The sequence below is a fragment of the Lacerta agilis genome, chromosome 4 (assembly GCF_009819535.1).
Source record: "Lacerta agilis isolate rLacAgi1 chromosome 4, rLacAgi1.pri, whole genome shotgun sequence".
In the NCBI taxonomy this organism is placed as follows: domain Eukaryota; kingdom Metazoa; phylum Chordata; class Lepidosauria; order Squamata; family Lacertidae; genus Lacerta; species Lacerta agilis.
In genome coordinates this window covers 62,875,429-62,893,987 of record NC_046315.1, presented here as the reverse complement: position 1 = coordinate 62,893,987, position 18,559 = coordinate 62,875,429, and positions in this window count along the sequence as shown.

Sequence of the window (18,559 nt, the reverse complement as noted above, 5' to 3'; positions counted from 1 at the left end):
CCCTGTGAATCCTGTCATCTGAAGCCTCATGGGTGGGTCGTCCCTTTAAAAAAAATATCCCCTTGAATAATCTCATTTCAGAGTACAGGTGGGGAGGGACTGGAGAGAGGGACGTTGTTATGCTTGGAAACTGAATCCACCAATAGAATAAAACAGTAAAGCTATATCTGGGCTGTACCAGTGGTATGTGGCTGGCATGGATGCTTTTTTAGAGGGTGGGGTGAATGGGGACAATTGCCCTGGACCAAAACCAGAATGAAAACAATGCTTCCTGCCTTAACTCTGATCTTGTGCCAAAAATAATAGCACCCACCAGTTCCCATAGAGAGTTTACCTTAATGATGGATCCTGTGTTTGTTTTCTCATTAACTACATGGAAGGTTTGGTGAAGTAGGAGCATAAAGTTTTGAGATCTTAAAGACTGTCAGCAGCTAGAAGGTTATGTAGGGAGAACTGGAGAGTTTTGGCTGTACCATCTGCAAATAGAATGGCTTAACACAGTATGGGAGTTTGGCTTCATGGCAATGTAACTTTATGGCAAATTGGATTGATTTTATTGAATAAAGTAAAAAAAAAATACTGTTGCACGCAACCTAATCTTCAAACAGTGTGAGATTCCAGGGTTTCCTAGCGCTTACCCAGGGTTTGGTTTCCTTAGAATGAGGAAGAGTAGAGACCGATGTCTTTATGATATATGGTTTATTTACACAAAAATGCAACCTGAGCCTATGATGGAGGGACTCACAGCATTATCACTTCAAGAGGGTCTTGGTTCTTCCATAGCTACAGCCTTGGATTCAAGCAGAAATCAAGCATGGCTCTCACTCTGCAGCTTCTACCTGCTTCTCACTCTGCTCACTCATTCACTCTCTCTCTCTCTCTCTCTCTCTCTCTCTCACACACACACACACACACACACACACACACCACTCTGGCTTTTGTCTTTCTCAATACCAGCCAGGTGAGTAAGAGGTCCCACCCATTCTTCCTTTCTTGTACTAATGACCTGTATTTAGGGCCCTTAACTCACCAAGAAACTTCCCTGTCTTCTTCATCAGTGGAATCTCCCAAACTCACAGTAAACCCTAATATAATGGGTTTTGAGATTATGGTTTTCAAGTTTTTGATAGTAGGGACATCTTTGTACAAGGCAGAGTTATTACCATATGTAGGCAACTCCACTGGAATATAGTTTGATTCATTATATAGCTACTAATTATAAGCTTAATATGATTATATATTAATCAGGGTAATTTAAATGAATAACCTCCAACCATAGTTTCAGCTTCTCTCTCTCTCTCTCTCTCTCTCTCTCTCTCTCTCTCTCTCTCTCTCTCTCTCTCTGAAAGTCTCTGTGTATTGAGTGGTATTATACAGCATGTATAACAATGTTTGTATTTTGTAACATATTGCAAAACTCATTTTAAATGGAAAGAAAAAGGAAATCCTTTCATATTGCTGCCCTTTTGCCCTTTCACTCCAATTGTCAAAATTGCATATTTCAGTATGCAAACAGCATAGCAAAGTTGGGGGGTGGGGGCATACCAGTACTGGAATTAACACAAAAATATCACATGCGGGCTTGCAACAATGAGAATTACAAAATAACAATATGGCAACTATATCCCACCCCTTGTCAGTCAGCCAATGAAAACCCTTTCCAGAACAATAACAAGCCACAATTCTGGCCGTAAAACATCAGTCATGATTTTGCCAGTTGGAAGAGATATGCTGGCAGGGACCTGGGGAAAGCTAGTTCAAGGGAACAATAAGGAAGTAGAATAGGTGACAGCTTATCCAATCCTATACTGTACACACTCTCATACAGTCCTTTGAACTAAATAGGTTTTGATTGAGTAAACATGCATAGGATGGGACTAGAAAAGTTATTTATCTACAGTATATTTAATGCCACTCTTTTCATAGAGCACTCAGATGCGTTTATATCAATGAAAGTAAAAAGGTAAAGGTAAAGGGACCCCTGACCATTAGGTCCAGTCGTGTCCAACTCTGGGGTTGCGGCGCTCATCTCGCGTTACTGGCCGAGGCAGCTTCCGGGTCATGTGGCCAGCACGACTAAGCCGCTTCTGGCAAACCAGAGTAGCACATGGAAACCCCATTTACCTTGCCGCCAGAGTGGTACCTATTTATCTACTTGCACTTTGACGTGCTTTCGAACTGCTAGGTGGGCAGAAGCTGGGACCGAGCAACGGCAGCTCACCCCATCGCGGGGATTCGAACCGCCGACCTTCTGATCAGCAAGCCCTAGGCTCTGTGTTTAACCCACAGCGCCAACCGCGTCCCCATATCAATGAAAGTACAATACAATAATCACAAAATATAACAAAAACTAAGAAGGGAATACAATTTTAAAAATCAATGCAACCCAGTTTAAAAACAGCCACAATTACACATTCCAATACAAACATTTTTAATTTTTGTCTAAAGGACAATGAAATATTTGATGAATCAATGTTATAGCATTTATTTCACTTCCTTTAGCTTGGTTTGCTTATGAAATAAAAACTTTGTGTTCTTTCAGTGTAGTGTTTTCCAGTTTTAAAGTATGAGATGCAGACTCTGTACACAAAAAATAAAAATAAAATAAACTCAACACAAATCTCAGTGCTTGAAAGTTTCCTTTGCTTACTATAATCATGTAACCACAGAACAAAGAGATGATCTGAACCATCTGCTACCAAGATTAGTAAATTTACCAGAATTCACTAAGATCTCTTTTGTGCTTAACTTTAATCCTATCAGCAGCTATGTATTATAGTTCAGCAAGCTGTCTGTTTCCACAAAGGAAACCTAAACAAAAAAACCCTACTTGGAATAAACTATTGAACAGCTGAGAATGGATGAGCATACAAGATTCTATTCTGAAGAATACAATATTATGAAGAGGGGAAAAATAAGATTGGGAAGGTCCCAGGTTCCATCCCCAGTATCTCCGGGTAGGGATGGGAGAGATCTTTGTCTGAAAGCCAGAAGAGCTGCTGCCAGTCAGTGTAGGGAATAGTGATCTAGATGGACCAATGGTCTAACTTGACATATATAATCATGGTGCTGCTACTACATCATATCTATCCACCAAAAGTCTGCCACTTTGCACTTAACCAAAATTGCTTCAGCTTTGGGAAGATGAGTGCTTCTTTTCGGGAGGATGGGGACGCAGGGGTATGCATACCCCTAAACATTTTGTGAATCTAAGTTTGGCCTCATTGAGTGGCAGTATTTCGATATGAGTAGGAAAATGAGAGTACCCCTAAACATTTTAGGGGGGGAAAGCATTGGGGGAGATCATGTATCTTTAGATCAGGGGTGGCTAAACCATATGTATTCATACCCTGGTCTGGTTCAGGCATTGCTCTAAATCAGAGTTTAATTTGATAAAGCTAGTTACACCAAGCATTGGGCTTGCGCACATACACGCACGCACACACTTTTCCTCTTCCAAAACAGCCACAGAGAAATGTTTGCCTCCATTTTTTTTAACCATAGCTGTTCCTACCACTTTTTCTAACCACAGTTTCTCACAGCTTACAGTTCTCCTTTCGATGTCACTTCCCTCTTGCATAAAAATAAGGTGCTTAATAAAATCTGAATTTGTTAATGCTATCTGAATTTGCTTGTCAATGAGCGTTTGCTCCCTACTGTTTACACTTTTAAAAATGACATGAATATATTCCTGCCTTGCATTAATCTGTCTATGGTCATGTTATTGGGAACTGCTTAAGGAGTTGTCAATCATTAACTTGAACAAACCCAGAAAAAGAAACTAAAAGAAGGTAGAAAGGATTGTGCTTTAGGGCAAGCACAGCTAAAGAAATATAGGCAAGGGAGTTCTTTCTGGAATTAGTCCTTACAAAGCGTTTCATGCATATACTAATCCGGAGTAAATTTCTGTTGTACACTGTCTATTTCCTCCCCTGACCAGGAAGCTGGTGGTAGGCAGGAAGGAAAGCCATAATAAGGCCATTTATTAAGGTCATTTTAAGGATAAAAGATACATTCCCCCTCCTGCAGCACGAAGGCTGGAGGGGGGGTGTTGTCAAATTTTGAACTTGCTTACCTCCACCACCAGCAGCAACAAGGCAGCGTGTGGCCTGCAAGTTCCATGTCAAAGTACTCTTGCAGTCCACTTGGTATGAAAAGTTGGACTAACCTGTGTTTATGCTCCCAACTTCTCCAATTGATGGAAATTCCAAGGGCACCACAACCCAGGTTCTTTTCCACACCCTCCACCTTTTCATATCACTTAACGGTTTTTTAAAAGTCCTTATGAAAATCCATTAGCAAATTTCTCCTAACATACACATTTGGGGGGCATGTTTACATTTAATTGCAACACTTAAAAATTGGGTTGTTTTTTTTAAGTGAGGAGGAAAAAAGGAAAAGGGAAAAAAGGGGGAAAGGTATAGTGTATTACTGTAACAATACGGTTTTGCCTGATCTACATAACTGCAACTAAATTTTCATACATGAAGTATATATAGGAAAAATACACACACGCAGTACTGTAATACATGCATTGTTCATACACATTACCAGACCTTTTTTCCCTGGGGGGACAACGGGGTACGTATACCCCTAAACATTTTGTGACTAAGTTTGGCCTCATTGAGGGGCAGTATTTAAATATGAGTAGGAAAATGAGAGTACTCCTAAACATTTTTAAGAAAAAAGGCACCGCACATACACATTTCAACGGGTGGCTGTGTTTTGGTTCATATAGTTTTGGAAAGTGCATATTGTGGAGTTGTACATTTACATGCAAATAATCTGATTTCACCCTATCCCTATTTAAGTGCACACAAAGACACACCCCTCTGGAAATTAGATACATTTTCTCATGACTCATGCATTTAAATTTCACTGAAATGCATCAGCATTCTACCACTAAAGTTCTGTTTGATTTATGCAAGTGTTTCATGTCCTCAGTGGGGAACTCTGTAATAAACACTCAAAACTTACCATAAAAATAGTTTATTATAGGGATATCTGATTTTCTCTAAGACAGCTGACAGATATGAAATATGCTTGCTCCACTGCTTGTACAGTTTCAGAAGATCAAGATTAGCTTGGGCCTGAAGCAAATTTACTACAGTGGTACCTTGGGTTAAGAACTTAATTCGTTCTGGAGGTCTGTTCTTAACCTGAAACTGTTCTTAACTTGAGGTACCATTTTAGCTAATGGGGCCTGCTGCTGCACTGCAGCCGCGCCATTTCTGTTCTCATCCTGGAGTAAAGTTCTCAACCTGAGGTACTATTTCTGGGTTAGCGGAGTTTAACCTGAAGCGTCTGTAACCTGAAGCATCTGTAACCCGCAGTACCACTGTATTGGGCTTTATGTACTGTATTTGCCTTAGAACTGCTGCCCTTGAGTTACAGTTACAGTTGAACTGGGAGATGATGCAAACACCGTTTCTCTCCGGTCCTGTAACGCTACACCCCTGCCTATGCTAAAGAACAGAACATGAGATATACCACAAAGTAGAGTCAGAAATAGAGTGGTGTTAGATGGAACATCAGGGAAAAAAAACAGACAAAAGATGCTACCATTATCCTCATCTCATGATTCAACCATGAATTTAAAGGCAAAGGAATAATCTCCGAGTTCCAAACTATTATGTTTGCCAGTTTTTGCTAAAGCTTTAAGAAACCAGCATTTTTAAATTGCTCCAACTAAGGTTAGATAATAAAACATGTCACTAATAAGGCTGCAAGTAATTCAATTTAACTTAAGGGAAAAACACACACGTACGCATGTATTCCCCATGTGCAGACTTCTTAATCCAGGTGTATCTGTTTTAGGAAGTTAATACTTGTTGCACAACATAAGGGAAAGAAACATATACCAGGTGCTTTGTGCTGTTCCACACATAATCAGACCCTTGGAAGTAAATCTCACTCCCTCTTGTGTATCTGACCACCATTCTATGCTGAATGGATTCTGATGCAAAGGCGAATGAGATTCCTAAACCTTATGTGAAAAGGTGGTACATTCAGCAAACACATTTTTCTCCCTGCAACATAGTGAGATGCGCTCGCCAGAATCCTGTTTCCTACACAGCTGTTAAAGAGGCAGGAGGTCACCCAAATTATTGAAATGCCAATAAATATTTGATTAAAAAAACTTTTCTTTTTGGCATGGGTTATTTAAAGAAGGGATATGCCCAAAATAATTTCTTCATTTCCCTTCCACTTTCTTGACTTTTTTGTTTTTGAAGGAAGATGCTTCTGAAAATGCTGACATGTCCACTATCATTATTTATGATGTTTTTAAAAACTAGATGCAACCTGCCCTGCTAAAATATAGAATTGGTAACATTTACAAGACAACTGGGAAAGCCTGATAAACACCAGCGGGCTACTGCATGCATTGTCTGAAATGCACAATCCCCCGTTTTGTCAATAGTTGGTGCTACTTAGCCTTTGAGATAGCACCTCTTAAATCAATACATCCTTTTTAATTTTTAATGTCCCCCTGCCATTAGCTCATTCTCATGTCCCCTTTTTATTGCTTATCAAAGCAATTGGCTATGACCTTGACATTTTTCTGTCTCTCTTCCCTTCCCTGGTTTTTGAGCAAAGCTTGTGTTTCAAGCACAGAAATCCCTTTCCAGTGATTTGACAACCCTCTTCTAGTCTAATGCTTTCAGGTGTGTACAGTGCATTGTTTTGCTGAAAGGCAGCTATCCGATTCCCAGGATAAGGTACAGTAGTGCCTCTGGTTAAGAACTTAATTGGTTCCGGGGGTCTGTTCTTAACCTGAAGCTGTTCTTAACCTGAGGTACCACTTTAGCTAATGGGGCTTCCCGCTGCTGCCATGCGATTTCTGTTCTCATCCTGAGGTAAACTTCTTAATCCGAGGTACTATTTCTGGGTTAGTGAAGTCTGTAACCCAAAGCGTTTGTAACCTGAGGTACCACTGTATATAAAGCCTGGGTTATGGGGCTCTTCACAATCCCATTCTTGTCATATGTAAACAGCCAATGGCATATGATCAGAGACACTTTGTTTCACTATTACTGCAGGAAAGAAAGAAACCAAGGGCTGCCACACATTATCTAATGAGATGACATGGCACAAAAATGTGTTCCCCTCCTCCTATTATTTCTTCTCATTCTGATTTTCTCTGAGGAAGTTTAGGGAAATGGTCCATGCTTTCATCTCCTCGATTGCTACAAGTCAGGGCTGAGCTTTTATGCTTTTCAAAATCTTATTTCACACTCTCATGTTTTCAGGAATATTAACACAGGGGGGGGGGGTGCGCGTGCGCACGTGTGCACACACAATTTGCATAAACAAGGATCAAAGAAATGATACATATAGACAGACCAAGTCTTCTCATGTCAATTGTTTATCACAAAAAACAGCAAATTTGCAGCAATATCTACAACATATGATACATTATTAGTGGTCAATATTAGTGGTTCTTGGTCTGTGGATTGGTTTAAACAAAAACAAAGGGGAAACAGGATAGAACAGAATTAACACATAACATTCAACATCACATAGCTAAACACCCAATCAGGAGCCCTTGTAGTTGTGCTTAGTTAAGTATGAGTAATAGTCATTTTCTTCTTTGTCCTCATTAGTCTTGGGCCCAACAGAAATCTAGATGGAGCCATCACAGAGATAGCTGCAGGAAGCAACGTGGGAGCTGTCTCTTTTTCTGCTCTTTTAGAAATGGCAGCCATTTTTTGTTATGCTGTGCCATATAGCAGCAGTTTTGTGTTATGCCACACACCCTCACCAGATGTTTTGTGACTGGAATCCAGAGCACTTTCTTAAAATTCCAGATGTGCCCACATATCCAAAAGGTTTGCTGACCTCCATGACTTCGTTTTATTTGTTGACTGCCAATGGACTCATCAAGCCTTATTTTCAAAAGTTTGTACCTTCTGATTTCAGAAACATGTTTTTACATTCCCAACAAAGAATCTAAATGAGTAGATTTAAGAAATTATGGACTCTTAGTGAAAGTACGTTGCAACAAGAAAGAAGGAAAGTGCTCATCATGCTCTCATGAGACAAATGCTGGCTCAGAAGACTACTTTTGGAACTGAGTACCGAAGTGTGTGTGGCTAAAAACATGTCTTGGATTAGTTATAACTCTAGCTCGGAAAATTCTGGCTTCCCTAACAAAAGGAGAGAGGAAAGAAAATGGAACTGGGGGAAAAGGCAGCAGGGAGAGAAAAATGTAACTCCTTTCCAGCATTTAGCACCTCAATTTTCCTCAGTGTCCATTGCTCCATGGCAAATATAAGCCCTTCTAACATTATAAATGCTATCTTATGAAAATCATACTATTATAGCAAAGGTAGAGATCCCGAAACTTACTATACAGCGAGCAAAGATTCACCCACTATAGGCTCAGAATCAGGGACATTGGCTCCCCAATTACTGTCCGGGGCGGGTGGCTGGGCACGTGCTGGGGGTGTGCCCATACCGAGTGTGGGCATGGCATGCTGGGGGCGTGTTAGAGGCGCTTCTGCTGCCTGTGCTGCAAGCCTCTCCAATTCCACCCCCAGGTCAGGCTTGACTGGGGGAGTGGGTATATCTGCAAGTGATCTCAGCATCAGAGAGGGGTGCTGCTGCCTCCTCTCTGCTGCCTGTGGCCAAGTGGCAGATATACCGTATTTTTTGCTCCATAAGCTGCACTTTTTTCCTCCTAAAAAGTAAGGGGAAATATCTGTGCGTCTTATGGAGCGAATGGTGGTCCCTGGAGCTGAATTGCCCAGGGGCCAAAAGAGGATCATGATTTTTTATTTTACAAAGAGAAAAGGGGTTGTTGAAAGGACCCCGCTCAGCAGCTGATCAGCAAGAGATAGGGAGAGAGATAAGAGTCCCGGCTCCCTTTCAGCCCCGCCCTCCATTGTTGAATGTGCTGCAGAGGGAGGTTGTTTGTTTCCCCAGCGACATGTGACTGGCTGATTAGATTATCTGTCTGGAAACTGTAGAAAAGGCTCCCTTTCCTTTAGAAGCTGCAGAAATGTGAGTTGAACCCCTTAAAAACGGGGCTTTTCCTCTTTGCTTTTCCCCCCTTGCAAAAAAGCTGCAAAACTTTTAGCTGATCCTCAAAAAAACAGGACTTTTAGAGGAGGAAAACCAGAAAATATATATAGTGTTGTTGGACAGTGTTCTTGAAGCTACTAACATGAGTTTGGCCAAACTGTGAGAGGCAGTGAAGGATAGGCGTGCCTGGCGTACTCTGGTCCATGGGGTCACGAAGAGTCGGACACGACTGAACGACTGAACAACAACAACAACATATATATATATATATATATATATATATATATATATATATATATAGTTTCCTCCTCTAAAAATGAGGTGCGCCCTATGGCCCGGTGCGCCCTATGGAGTGAAAAATACGGTACCCTTCCCTCTTGGCTGGCCCAGGGGCAGCCATAAGGAGAAGGAGCTGCTGCAACCATCGCCCCAGCCCCAAAAGTGCAGCTTCCCTCGATGAGAGAACTGTGGTGGGGGCACTCCCTCAAAAATGTGCTCAGGACAGTGGCCCCCCATGCTACGCCACTGCTCAGAATGTAAGCAAATAAATATAGTGTCCAAGTTATGCCTGTGCTGCAATACTTGTGAATGAATTGAATGAGCTTTTCAGTGGATATTGAGAGGACATTCCTTCCAGATGCTTAGGAACTTAGCTCTATGGGTTATGTAGGTCAGGCATAGGCAAACTCGGCCCTCCAGATGTTTCAGGACTACAATTCCCATCATCCCTGACCACTGGTCCTGTTAGCTAGGGGTGATGGAAGTTGTAGTCCCAAAACATCTAGAGGGCCAAGTTTGCCTATGCCTGAACTAGGTACTGCAGAAAGCAAATTAAATAAAGGAATTGAATAAATAAGAAAATAATGGCAAAAGAATTGTGATTAATCTGACTGAACAAGCCATAGACTTCATTTGCAGGCCACTTTGGTAACAGTTATTGCAGAAAAAAAAATTCTCAGTGACCATAGTGCCAATTAATTCCAGTTGAGTGTTAAGCCCAGGTTCCAACCTCTTCTATAGAAAATTATTAATTGCTTGCTGTGATGACTTCGTTCCATTATTTGCTGATTAAATCTCTCACCTTCAATCAATCAGTCTTGGATTGCTGGTATTATGGAGTTCTTGAATATTTTTTAAAATAAAAATGATTTAGAGAAATATTTGGCCACGGTTCCTTATAGGAACTCTACATTTTCCTGATTTAAGGTCCAAATGTTTCATTTTAATTTTATTTCATTTTAATTTTAGGAAATAAAATGTGATATTTCAGAATATAACAGTTTAGCATTTTCATCACTTAAGGGGTCTCTAAATGATTGTGTCAAATATCCATGATTCCCTATGTTTCCTAAGGCCACCAGCAATTCAATAAGAAATTTCCCTAAAGGTATCAGCCCCTAGGATTTGCCACTTTACGAGGTCATTCAGTAAGCCTAAATCCTACTAGAAATTGTATGTCAATGACAAAGGCATTAAAGTAAGCTGCTTTCCTTTATATTTGCCTCTTTCTGCCAAAAACAAAAACCAAATAACGCATATGACCTGCCAAGTGTGTGAGACCCAATAGGATTATAAACAGACCCCTGGTTGTCATGGAAAGCCACTACATCCCAAGCCACACATAATGGGAAGGCCTCAGCATGTCAACAGACCTGTGGATCCTCAACAACAGCCCAAAACCATCCCTGCCTCTGTAAAAAAAAACCTATTAGGCCACAAAGAAGCTGTAAACCACCAGAAACTGCATTCAGTCTCACATATCTAGCACCAAGTACTGTATATACTCTTGAAATCAGGACATTTGTACAACCTGTCCTGAACCTTGGTGTACCTGGTGGTAAGTCCTGATAGCACACAGTCCCAAAGGCAATACTGTACTAGAGTGTAGTCAGACAGTCCAAGTCCAATACAATGAGCAAGGTCCAAAGTCAATTCATAAGGTTAGGTTCTCACCTCTGCAGAAGATCCAGGGTTGGAACATCTGGGGTCAGTCCCAAAGTCACAGTCCAGTGACATTCCCAAGGCAACCAAGCAATGGTCCTGAGTTTGCTCCAACTGAGCAGCTGTGCCTCTCCACATGATGAAGCATGTGATCATCACCTGCCCTGGGCTTAATCCAGCTGAGTGGCCACAAATATCCTTCCAGACATAACGAGTATCATGATCTTCACCTGGTCTACTAGTGAACTAGGCTATGTTCCCTTGCTTGCCTCAGTCTCCTGGAGTACACTTTCTGCAAAGCCTCAGAGTTTGCTGTGTCTACAAAGATGGGGCCACCTCTTGTTCTTGTGGTGTTCTCCTTCCCCAGGCTCCTGTGAATTGTCTGCAACCCCATAAACATCTTCTGATGTCCTGTGAGTACCTCCTAAGTCTTCAATCTCCCCCTCCTCATATTCAGCTTGTCTTGGTGTGTGCCAATCCTGGCTACACCCCTTGCTGGGATCCTCCTCCCCTTCCTTGGTGTCCTGCCAGCTCATGTCACAACTCCAGTTAACCGTCAGTAGCAGCTATAGCCACCATGGCAGCACCAACCTAATGTTCTACGTCAATGCACGATGCCAGCATGCCAGCACCGTGGGTTCTAATATTTCACTAATAGTGTAATAATTGTGCTCCATTCTACTCACCCGTGCAGCAACTGATCAGAAGAATGGTCCACTAGTTTATAAGGATGGGAAATCTGGTGTCATGGTTTTGAGTGGTACAGTAGTACCTCAGGTTACAAACACTTTGGGTTACAGACTCCGCTAACCCAGAAGTAGTACCTCAGGTTAAGAACTTTACCTCAGGATGAGAACAGAAATCATGTGCTGGCGGCGCGGCAACAGCAGGAAGCCCCATTAGCTAAAGTGGTACCTCAGCTTAAGAACGGTTTCAGGTTAAGAACGGACCTCAGGAGCGAATTAAGTTCGTAACCCGAGGTGCCACTGTAATCAAACTTCCAAAGTTGATGTTTCTGTTTTGAATTGAGAAGACCATGCAGACATCTTGGTTATTTCTGTATATGGTCTGGAGTAATTTTAAGTAACTCAACCAACTGGACTTCCAGAGTTTTCCTCGGTAGAAACAGTTCCACAGCATAATTCACTATGAAAAAAAACTAGAATGAAGAAGAGGGATAAATAAACTGTTTGCTCAGTTCAACATTTTAGCAGGTAAAAATACAAATTGGCAGTTCTTTGAATGTGTTAACTTCAACTATTTGTGTTTGTGTGTGTGAAAAACAAGAACCAAACACAAGCTTTATTAAGTTAAAAGTGCAAATAACTGTTCCTTTTACATAGAACATAAATATCAAAATACAGGATGACTTCCATGAGTGAATTGGTAACTATAAGTAAGCAAGTGCCTTTATAGGTACTCTAGCTTCTTAGATGAAAGGATGCATTTGATATTCTAGCTACAGTGAAGTAAGCTCTATGGAGTCAGACTATGAAGCAATTAATCTGGGGTGCCTGCACTGAAATAGTTGGCAATGCAATCACAAATACCTTATTTTTACAAGAAAAGGAGGAGCAAAGGTACAGAATTGTATTTCTGTACAAATGTACTTGGAGTTACTTTGAATTAGTAGGGCAGAAGAGATACGCATCTATGCCAGGGGCAGCCAATGTAATGCTCTTCAGATGTTGGTGACTACAGCTGTAATCAGCCTCAACCAGCATGGTCAATGGTGTGGCATGATGGAATTTTTAGTTCAATAACATATTGACAACACCACATTAGTTACTGCTGAGCTAAGGGCTAGTATCACCTTCCTATCCTAGCTTCCTACCTGTCCCATCCAAGGTATGACTACAACCAGCAGCAAGTTAGACCCTTGGGTCACAAGGGAGTCGAAAGACAGTTAAAGGAGGATAAGGCTATTGCAGAGAAGCTGAATAAATTCTTTGCATCCATCTTCAAAGCATCTGATTAAAACGTTTTGTTGCCTGTCTGTTGTAAAAACACTGAAAACAAAGGGCAGAAGTGTTAGACCGGGTTACCGGTAAGTTGAGTCTAAGTAGGTAGGTAAGTAAGTAATAAGGTCAGGCCTTAAACACTTGGGTTAAGACCAGCTTTGTTACATCAGCGGTGAGCCTGGCGTATTTGTGATTTTACACATGCTAACAGCAATTGGATGGGACCTTGAGTAACAGTTGTAGTGCACACTGATCTCTACATCTAAAGTAAATACAGTGATAGCCTCAGGGGGAAGGAGAGTAGGGATGAGAGAAGATGGGTGTGCTTATTTTTACTAGAGAGCTTCATTCCATTCTGGGGGAGTGGGATCAAAACAAACGACGCTCTTATGCTGGGCATGGTGATTGAAAGTGCTCAGACTTGTCTTGAAAGGGTTCCCGATTTGAGTGTGTGCATGTATTGGTCACAGTCGCCATGGTAACCAACTGGTTCTACATACAGCTATGGTGCAAGCCAGCAGAACTGTAATGGAATACATTCCTTCGGATGAGACAATACTTTTGCTGAAACTGAAGCACTCCTGTAGAAACAAATTATTAGGTAGTGCTAATTTGGGTGGAAATTAAAAATGGCTAAAAGTAAGGTTGATCTTCTATCTTTTTGTCTCATTTGAAAATTATGATAGCTATTCATTTATGCTGTCTTTATGACCCCATTGCCCAAAAATGTTTCAAAATGCTAAGTAAGTTTATGCACAAGGACTAGTTACTGAGTTTCATCTCCATCCAATGCTCTAACATACCGGTAACCAAGAAATGGGACACAGGTGGCGCTGTGGGCACGTCAAAGTGCAAGTAGATAAATAGGTACCGCTCTGGCGGGAAGCTAAACGGCGTTTCAGTGTGCTGCTCTGGTTCGCCCGAAGCAGCTTTGTCATGCTGGTCACATGACCCAGAAGCTATACGCCAGCTCCTTCGGTCATTAACGTGAGATGAGAGCCGCAACCCCAGAGTCGGGCACGACTGGACCTAATGGTCAGGGGTCCCTTTACCTTTAACCAAGAAACAGAAGCCGGAGTCAAGTCTCTGGAGATAAAGGTGGGAAGGCTATATGAATAGAAATGGCTTGGTCTGTTTCTCAGTGACTTCCATACCGAGTTCAATGAGCTGCAATGGCCAAGACTGTTTATGGACAGAGCGCTTTGAAACCTGAATTCTGAGTTTGGCTCTTATTGTTTCATTTTGTTCTGACAAGGATTATCTTCACAGAAGTTTCAGTAACAGTGCTACAGCTCGTCAGTCTAATCCCAGTCCATGCAAATTTTGTATGTGTCCATTCCTAGTCCGTTGTGTCCTGTTTACACATCAATAATTTGCATTTTGAAAAGAATCTATAGGAAATGTGTTTAAATAAAATTGTATATATTATTTTGTACCCATTTATAAACATAGCTTATCCTAACACTTTAGTAGTTTTTTTGAGCCAAAAGCTATACCACCAAATTCAGAAAAGCATGAAGGACATTTGATTACATTCCAGTCCATGTATTAGTCCAGGAGGAGGTACAAATTTGGTCAGTTTGCTTAAAAATGGGGACCAAACAAAGTATTCTTCCATACTTTGTTCCATTCTTCCTAGAGGAAAGAGGCATTTTGCACAACAACTGTACACCTTTGCAAAGCAAATTGGCTTTGTTTCCAACCGCTCAGCTCCACAGTGCTACTATTTTATCTAGTAAATACAGCACTTGGAACTAGACACTTTTTTTTGAGACTGTGACTAGAGATGTATTTACTGCACTTTTTTTAAGTTTGGCTAAATCCAAGCTGCTAAATGGATCATATTTAAAATCTTGAAAATAGGTCATGCGGAAAATGCCTAACCAAACAGAGCAGAATAAAGTCAGTTATCCTGTAAATACTGCAGTTTAGCCCTAAAGCGTGGCATTAAGAATAAACATTCTTTTATTTCTTTATTTAAGGAAAAACACCAGTTTTGTTTTTTTTAACTTTCATTATATATCACACAGAAGCAGGGGCGGCTTGTCACTTTTTGCCACTTTAGGCAAAACAGGAAGTGCTGCCCTGCTGCCACCCGCTGTGCCACCACTGCCAGTGGCGTCAACATCAGCACTGATTTCTGGTGATATCTCATCAAAATCTCATGAGATGTCATTCACTCTGTGAAATCTTGGAAGATATCACCAGAAATCAGTTCAAGCACCACTTATCCACAGCAGTGGTGGGGTACCTGCAAGGGTTCCCCTGCAGGGGCTTCCTACACTCAAGGCAGCTGCTTCACCCCACCTCATGGGAGGGCTGGGTCTGCACAGAAGACAGAGGGTCCAGAAGATGAGGAGTACAAGGGATAGGGAAGACCTGCTCAATTTTATTTTCTGTACAGGGGAATCCCCACTTACGCGGGGGTTTCATTCTTGGCCACTGCGCACATCAGCGGGATGCACGCAACTCTCTTCCGCCCCCTGCCCCCTTTCCGCACCGAAAATGGCACATGTGTCAGCAGTTACAAAGTTACAAAGTGTGTATGTGTGTGAGAGAGCAATCTACAAGCAGAAATAGGCTTCTTGTATAGCTGGAATCTTGCAGTGCATTCTACAAATTAGTCATCAGATAGGTTCTCAGTTTCCTTGTATTACTGTATGCTATTTAAACTAGAATTTTGTGCTAAATTGTTGCTGTGTGAAATATTAAATGTTACTTTACCTCACATTTTCCTTTATAAAACCAAGCTAAAACTCTTCAAAAATAAAACCAGATGGCAAGCTGCTTTGCCAGTCAAAGGCAAGGAAGACTTAATTAGTGTTAAATGAGAGCTTTAATATTCAGACATAAATTGCACAGCAACTGTACTATTTCTGCCTGAGCTTTTAAGGCCCTGGCAGGTCTGTCTCACTGTAAAAAACACTTAGATTTCCAAATATAACTCTCCGAACGTTGGCCAGTCTGGTACTAATTTTATTTCCATTACTAATGGGATGGATACATATTTAATTTATTTTTACAAGTTATCTGAAGAGAATTTCTCGTGGACCCTGTGACTTAGTTGACATTTGAGGGTGCAATAATCAATTAGCCAGCTAATTAACTTTTTGTTGTTGTTGTTAACAATGTGACTCAATCATTTCTGTACCAAGACAACTCAGCAGGGAAACATTATGTTGCGGCATGATATGCCATCATTCTCACTCCTGCAAAAGAGCAGCTTAAGGGAAGTTTTTCTGAAGATCCAGTAGCTCGGGGGCTGTAGGATTTGGCAGAAGTCAGTGGAACAGCTGAAATGAAATAGGGTTGTTGGTGGCACAGGTGAGGAACACAAACCATGTCCCATACTTCTTTAGTACTTGGCCACACTGCCATCAACTGCATTACTTAATACCAATCCAGATCTAGCACAGGAAGCACCATTTACATCAGCAGGGAACCAAACCACCAGAATAGCTGCTCACATGTTGACAACAACCGCACCCTTGTTGTCACAACAAACCACAGAATATGGTGCAACTGCCTCTCCCTGAACTGACCCAGACCCTGCAGTCATCTGAGGCCCTTCTTCACGTGCGCACTCCATGAGAGACTCAGATGGTGGTAACATGAGACTGGCCCTTTTCTGCGGTGGCTCCCCGTTTGTGGAATGCTCTCCCCCAGGGAAGCTCGCCTGGTTCCCTCATTACATATCTTTAGGTGCCAGGCAGAAACATTCCTCTTTGACCAGGCATTTGGCTGTTAATCTATATAGCTTTTTAAATGTATGCAGGGAGTATAGTAGTAGTACGTTATGCATTTTTTGTTATTGTGTTGTAAACTTCCCTGTGATCTTCAAATGAAGAGTGGCATATAAATTTAGTAAACAAACAAACAAATACAAACAAACAAACAAACTGTGCACCTAATCACAGCACACCACCACCAGTATATAAACCTGGCTCAGAGACCATGCACACGAAAGCTCATACCAAGAACAAACTCAGTTGGTCTCTAAGGTGCTACTGGAAAGAATTTTCTATTTTGTTTCGACTATGGCAGACCAACACGGCTACCCATCTGTAACCATAACTCAAATGACAGAGTTCATCGCATAGGGCTATGTCTCTCTGGCCTCACATTGTGGGTGTTTAGGGCTTACATGGGGGAACTTGGGTGATGGGAAACAGGGAGAAAGTTTGCACAAAAAGGGACCACATGAAGCCATTGCTAACACTTCTCTGCCTAGGACCCTAACAAGTGCTTCATCTTAGGTCTCCAGATACAAACACCCAGCACCAAACTTCACTCTAACAACTGTGTTTGTTTCTTTTGAGTTAAAAGGCAGAGCAGCGCTTAGCCACCTCCTAAAGTTATTAAGGGAAATGTCAAGAGTCAAACACCTACAACCCTTAATTGTATCAAGTACTCAATCTGAATTTCTCCCCCCAGTTGTGAGGAGCATTTTTACTTCTCCCCCTACATATGATTGGGAGGGGAAACTTGGGCAAAAATATCAGTTCAGCTTGCCACTGAATAACTATCACTGGGAGGCAAAAGCACAGAGGTCTTCCCAGAGGCATCTAACTGGCCATTGTGATAAGCAGGATGCTGGACTTGAATGATCTTTATTGTGGCCCAGCAGTGCTCTTCTTCAGTTCCAGTTCAGTTCCCAAGGAACCTGACTGACAAGAAGCTCCAGTCTGTCCTTAGCAGCCAGTGCCTTTTCGTAGGCTTCTTTCCCAGGACTGGCTGAAGATGAAGCCCAAAGGCACAGCAATGTTTTCTTGCTTAGTAAGACAGTTTTACCATCTGTTTGCTCACTAAGCCAGTTCTCAAATAACTTTCAGCTTTATGCAGCAGTTGGCTTGTCAGTGAATGAAAATTAGCTGGTAAAAATTCTGAATCAGAAATATTTATTGGGGGGTGGGGGATCGCCTGCAGGCTCCTACTTCTGGCTTGAATTGATTATGCAGATAGGCTTCCAGAGGAAGAGGGTCAGCTTTCAGCAGTGTATTGGACTGTTGTTAAACAATTTCTGTGGTTTTCAGTTACAATAGTTCGGCTGGCATATATGAGAAAATACATGTGTGATGAAAGTGTCTTACATGATGCTGAAGAAAGCATGAAATGTGTCAAGAAATAAGTGGCCTTTTCCGACATGTAGATCCTGTCTCAAAGTTCTGGCTCACTGTGCTTTATGCACACAAATCTACACTTGGACCGAAAAGGATGTTAAAGGAATTACTGGTGAGAGGACTTGATGCAAGATCAACATATTTAAGGATAGTGGAGATGTGTCAGATGTTTGGATTTGAGAATGAACAACTCAGACTGGCTGAAAGCCAGGTCTGTATTGTTATACCATAGCCCAGGAGTAGCCAACCTCTCCAGTGGCTATTGGGCTACATTTCCCATCAAACCCAACTGGCCTGTCCAATGGTAAGGTCTGATGGGAGTTGGAGTATGCCACAGTAGGTACCTCTGACATAGACCCTTTAAAGGAGTTGTATCTGAAGAAGTGTGCATGCACACGAAAGCTCATACCAAAAACAAACTCAGTTGGTCTCTAAGGTGCTACTGGAAAGAATTTCCTATTTTGTTTCCCTTTAGAAAGGCAGCCAACTTCCTAATTGCTTCCTTGAAAGAAT